The sequence below is a fragment of the Lutra lutra genome, chromosome 2, assembly GCF_902655055.1.
Source record: "Lutra lutra chromosome 2, mLutLut1.2, whole genome shotgun sequence".
In the NCBI taxonomy this organism is placed as follows: domain Eukaryota; kingdom Metazoa; phylum Chordata; class Mammalia; order Carnivora; family Mustelidae; genus Lutra; species Lutra lutra.
This window is the reverse complement of record NC_062279.1, coordinates 183,016,722-183,023,049: the sequence shown is the minus strand read 5'-3', so window position 1 is coordinate 183,023,049 and position 6,328 is coordinate 183,016,722. Positions and strand designations below refer to the sequence as shown.

The window sequence follows — 6,328 nt, the reverse complement described above, 5'->3', positions numbered from 1 at the left end:
GGAAATGGGTGAAGTCCAAGCTCAATTAAGTAATTAATTAATCAATTAATTAAAATAAACTTCCAAAGAAGTAGTTCCTTAGGTGAGAACATGATGCTCCCAGTTATCACTGAGGAAGAAGGAGGAGGAGGAGGGGGAGGAAGAGGAGAGGGGAGGAGAGGAGGAGAGGAGGAAGAAGAAGGAGGAGGAGGAGAGGGAGGGGCAAAGGAGGAGAAGGAGGAGAAGAAAGAGGAGAGGAAGGGGGAGGGGGAGAAGGGAGAGGAGTTAGAGGAGGAGGAAGAGGGAGAAGAAGAAAAAGAAGCAGTAGTTTCCCCAAAAAAGTGCTCCACCTGGGGAATGCCGAGTTAAACAATGTCGAGCAGATATTCTTATCCTATCATCTGTCATAAGCGTGACTCTACACTATAATATAAATTGTGACTCTCCAGAGGAGTGGGCACAGAAATAGGGTGTACCATTTCCCAAAACACTTTGACAATGGAACCCTCCTGCTGGGATGGCGGGGGCCCTGAGAGCTGGAACTCCCCAGGACATGTGGTCCAGCCCAGTACCTGGCCCTGGTCCAGGCAGGTGAATTCACCCGCGAGAGTCTGAGCCCAGAGCCTCGGCTGCCAGGGGAGCTGGGCTCCCACTTGCAGGTAGGGGGGACGCGTGACTCCTTCAGCCTCCAGCTTGAGAGGATGATCCCTGTGGAGTGCTGTGACCAGGCACCAGGGCGAAGTGGGCACCAGGGCGAAGTGGTAACGTGGCTGGATTTATGCTTTGCGAATAGTTAGAGATACAGTATACACGCTTTCATTTATACTATTGCATGAGCCCCTCAAATATTCGGGCCAGTGCTGGCCTGATGGTTCCCCTAAGCAGGATGGTCCTCCAGTACCACACCAAAACTCCTTGCATAACCCAAATCACAGCCATTCAGGTCGCCAAGATCCCTCTCCCAGGTGCCAGTCAGCCCGGAGTTGCCCGGGGAAGGCCAGCTTTGGGTATCCACACCTCAGGGGCTCAGAAGCACCCCAGTGTGTGAGTTCTGGGCCCTCAGTCTCAGAAGTGCCTCTCTTTTCTGTCGCAGCCCAAGCCCCTGCTTTCAGGGAAACACACACACACAGCCATACACATACAGACACACAGAGAGACACACACAATACCTCCAGAGACATGCATACATACAGACAGAGACAGACAGACAGACAGACACACACACACACACACACACACACACAGAGCCAGGTTACAGTTATGAAATCCTATCTTCAAGAAAAATCCTTGGGCGCCTGGGTGGCTCAGTGGGTTAAAGCCTCTGCCTTCGGCTCAGGTCATGATCCCAGGGTCCTGGAATCGAGCCCCACATCGGGCTCTCTGCTCGGCAGGGAGCATGCTTCCCTTCCTCTCTCTCTGCCTGCTTCTCTGCCTACTTGTGATTTCTGTCTGTCAAATAAATAAAATCTTAAAAAAAAAGAAAAAAGAAAAATCCAAGGTCTTGATGGAGTGATAATATTCTAGAGTTCCCAATGGGGATCAGAATCTCTCTAAACACTCTCACCTCAGGCATTGGGCTGATTACTCTCCATGCTCTCCATTTGCCCCCCATCAAATCCATCCACTGCCCTTTTCAGCCACGTTCTGACCCCCAAGGACCTCCCCACTGGCCTTATTTGTCCATTCAGGCCTTCAGCTTTTGAGAGGAATGTGCAAGGGGGGTAGGGGAGCGGGGAGGAGAGGAGAGGACACTCAGATATCAGCTGGGAAGTGGAGGAATCCTGAAGTGAGGCTTTCACGGTGAAGGCACATTTATGTCTACACTCTGGAAAGTGCTACGTTGAGAAACCTTCTTTGCGTCACAAGACAACTTCAGGGCAGGCTAGCCCTCCAACCCTACTCATTTACAATCCCTTGATGAACTGAGATGGAATTATCCGGACTGAGCTTGGAACAACTCAACCTGGATTGGGTTTTTGATAGCTCACACATATGTTTTTGTATTTGAATAAACTTGCTTTGGAGAAATGTGCTAATATCAGGCCATGATATGATTATCTTAGAGAGGCCATAGGGCTCGACCATTTTCTCCCGTACAGTTGTCCCAGTAAGAAATGAGCATTTCCAACTCTTAATCATCCATGCAATAGAACAATTGTCTGCAGTATGGAGGCCAAAGACAGAAGTGAGGAAGAAACTCCCCTTTCTCTCTAGGGATGGGAGACGATTGGCATAAACCCTACGGAATTTAGAACCTTCAGTACAGAGTGAGCTGCCCCAGCCCAGGGAAGGGAGACCTGGATCAGGCAGGGAGCTGGAGTATTATTAGAGAAACTGAGTCCTTCTGGTCTTTCTCTGTCTTGCTGTACATCCCTTCCACTATCATCAAATCTTCAGGAAACTACCCTTAAAACAGAGGCTGAGGGAGTGAAGATATGGGAGTGTGAGCAGTGCCTGCCTTAGCAACTCACTGGTGAAAATACCACCAGCTCTCAGGAGAAGACCACTTTGGCCAATAGAAAAGACTCCGTGAGGGTCAGCCACACACAAGGTCAGGAGCCGGTGAGAAGACAGTTGAAGTGCAGCCCGGGGATGGCTCAGAAATCACTCAGGGCAGCCTGCAAGGGACTGATTCCCCGATAATAGTAATTCGAGTTACAAGTAGGACAGATCAGTTCAGATAACTGAAAAAGAGAGCCACATTGCTCATACTTCATCTCGAGATACTCATTCGGTTTGGAGATTAAACTTCAAAAACATCACCCTAAATCCTACGTGATGGTTTTTCATCCACAGCTCGCCTAGAATCATTCCTAAATAGGTGGGTGGGTGTTTAAAAATTCTCTTCCTGTATTTGAAAAATGGGACAACTTTCCACTCCCAAAAGCCAACTCGCCTCAGAGCTATAAAAAGAAGCAACCCTTTCAAAAGCTAGCTACCTAAATCTCTCGTGCTCCCGAGACATTAAAATAATCAAATGAGATTGCACAGTACCTGATCAATGACGTTGCTTGTAAGACTCCTTCCAAAGTGCATTTGGGCTTGTGGCTAATAACAGCCATGAATCACACGAGCCACACAGAAGACTGGGCAAGGGGTAATTATATCAGGTGATAAAAGTAAGAAATAGCCAGCCATTAAAACTGGGAAGCTATTTTTGTACAAAATACAGGATCAGGGTGACATATTTAGGATGGAGCCATCTGTGTATGAGCAGCAAAAAGAGGAAGGTCTGATCCCAGAGTAAATGATTCTACCACAGAAAACCAAGGAGGACTTAATGCTTGAAGCCAGCCCTGGTGTGGGACAGGGTCCAGGGACAACCACACCACCCACAGCAACTGACTGGGGTGTGCTTCGTAAGTCACTTAGCCTCTCTGGCCTTCAGCTTCAGCTGCAAAAGATGAACTTGGAATAAATATTCTCTTGGTTCCTTACCAACTCCAAATTTCTCTTTATAGTTGATATAGAGTTTATTCAATACTTGGGAGGCAAAAAAACAAAAAAACAAACAATAAACCCTGAAATTGCTCATGATCAGCAGTTCTTTTCTTCTTCTTCTTTTTTTAAAATTTTAAATAATCTCTGCACCCAACGTGGGGCTTGAACTCACAACCCCGAGATCAAGAGTCGCAGAAAACTTGCTTTATGCCAACATTAACTCTGTGTGATCTCATTTCACCTTCGTGACAGCTTTTGGTTTGGGAAGAAAGGCTGTCTTTCCTTAGGAAGAGAAACCAACCCCAGTAGAAAGTAAGGCAATAAAGAATCCCGGATGATGCCCATAAATGAATTTCCCTTATGGATTCTTACCCAGTTAAATAAATGATGAAGCTAATTGCATGCATTCTTTGTACACTTTCTTCTTTTGAAGTAGGCTGATAGATAAAAGGAGAAATAAATTTCATACATTCAACATAGTTGCATAAGTATAGCATACTTGCTTTGGAAGTAAGCTAATTGAAACAGCAAAAAAAAAAAAAATCAACAAGACTTAAGATCTTCCTTGGGTAAATTAAACTTGTCAAGTCATAATTGAAGTGTACATTTCATCTCGTGTATGCCAACCAACTGGAGCTCCAAAGATACTCTCAGCTGCAACAGAAAATGAAGATCTCTCATACCCCACGCCTGATGCGTAAACTCTCCATTTAATGATGTTTGGGTTTCTCCCTTTGGATATGCCAACTGCAAGGGAAGACTAATAAAAAGTTTTAAACTCCAGGGTGCTAGGATACATTATCCATTGATTTTGAAGTACAAATCTCCATTCTTGCTCAGGCTGGGATAAATTATCATTACTAAGAAATCTTTAGAAATACAGTCAGTTCTCAAAGTACTTTCCCCAGAATATTTATTCAAATAGCACTGTTCTAAAAAGGCTCTGTGTTCTTTATTCTTAGGAACTTGGAGGGTGTACAGACAGTCCTATGAGTTAGTACTGGGTAAGCCATTTGCACACTAGTGGTAGTTCACCCACTGGAGAAGAGAAATGTAGAGATATTTTGAAACTTCAGGGTGAAAAGAGAATTTAGACTTTGGAAGGATGGGGTGAAGGGAATTTTTTCCAATATTTATTTTTAGTGTCCTTTCAGATCTAAAGTCATTCTGTCTGGGAACATGAAGATTGAATTATGATTGGTTAGTATAATTACCAAATTATCATGTGCGTCTTACATTTTAAAGTGTAATTTATTTAGATATTTTCAAATGTATTACTTGGGGGCTCTTCTCAACATTCCAAATTGTTCCTACAGGTGGAGCTATATATTCCCAAATTGAAAGTAATCCAGCACCTTCAGGTTTTGTTAAAAGCAAGCCAAAATCTACAGAGAAGAGAGGAAAGAAGCATTTTATATTTTTAAAAGAAATCTATTTATTTGCTTATTTATTTATTTATTTGACAGAGAGAGAGAGAGAGAGAGAAAGAACACAAGTAGGGGGAGTGGAAGAGGGAGAAGCAGGCTTCCCACTGAGCAGGAAAGCCCAGCATGGGGCTCGATCCCAGGACCCCGGGATCATGACCTGAGCTGAAGGCAGACTTTAACAACTGAGCCACCCAGGTGCCTCAAAGATTTTATTTATTTATTGGACAGAGTCAGAGACACATCGAGAAAGGGAACTCAAGCAGGGGGAGTGGGAGAGGGAGGAGCAGGCTTCCCGTTGACCAGGGAGCCTGATTCGGGGCTCGATCCCAGGACTTGGGGATCATGACCTGAGCTGAAACCAGACACTTAACCAACTGAGCTACCCAGGCAACCCGGAAAGAAGCATTTTAGAGCATTTACTGGATGCAGGTGCTACACGTAGGTGATCTCATAGATTATCTCATAGACTCCTTGAGAGGTAGGGTTGCTGGCCCATTTTCTAGGTGAGGAAGGTGGGGCTTAGAGCAGTCTAGCAGGTTACACAGCTAGCAAGTGGTAGAAGTGGGTTGGAACTCAGTCTACTGGACTCCGCAGATGGCTTCTTCTCTCCCATCGCCCAATGACTATGGGGGCCCATTAGCCACCAGGGGCCTTCGGAGAGAGTGTGTTTGTCCACTACCTTCCCACATCCTCTGAGGGTGATTAATCTTTCTGCCTCCACTGTCACAATGGCACCCGTGAATAAACCTGTGGGGGGCAAGAAAAGAAGCACGTTCTAAAGTTCACCCTTGACTGCATTCACCCTGTAGAAGGTGAAATCGCAGATGCCACCAATTTTGAAGACTTTTGAGGGTTAAGAATCAAAGTGAATGGAAAAGCTGGAGGTCTTGGTGGAGGGGTTGTGTATGCTGAAAGGAGCAAAAGCAAGATGACCATAACTTCTGACGTGACTTCTTCCCAATAGTATTTGAAGTTTTTTCACCAAGAAAGATTTGAAGAACAGTCTGCATGCTTGGTTGCACACAGCTGGTAACAGGAAAGAGAGTCACCAGTTGCATGACTGCTAGATTAGCAAGGATGAAGAAGAGGAGGAAGACAGGATCAAAATTCGTTTACCTGGAATGGTTTTGCAGGAGTTCTTGAATAAAACTTGGGAACCAAACCAAACAAACCAGAAGTGCCACTAACTGCTCACCATGTATCAGTGAGCTCCCACCATGGGATTCTGCTTCTGTGAGTCTCTACTACAAAGGGCCTATTAGTGCAGGACAGATGTCCCACATGAAGAGGGTCAGCTCCTTAGCCGGACAGCTCAGCCTGGGGTCTCCAGGGTAGCCCAGCTCAGGCAGGGAGGAAAGCTGTCACAAGACCAGCTCCTGCTAGCAGCTGGGGGCCGGCTGTTGCATTCAAGAAATGTGAGCCCTAGAAAAAGCATAGTAATGTGGATCCAGGAAAGTGATCCTAATTTCCCACTCTCCTGT

The 6,328-nt window shown here is 45.6% G+C and overlaps 1 pseudogene; it reads left to right on the top strand.

Annotated features, from left to right (window-relative positions):
* The first annotated feature begins 5,575 nt into the window (after positions 1-5,575).
* On the top strand, positions 5,576-6,034 carry LOC125094173 (60S ribosomal protein L22-like; annotated as a pseudogene).
* The last annotated feature ends 294 nt before the right edge of the window (positions 6,035-6,328 follow it).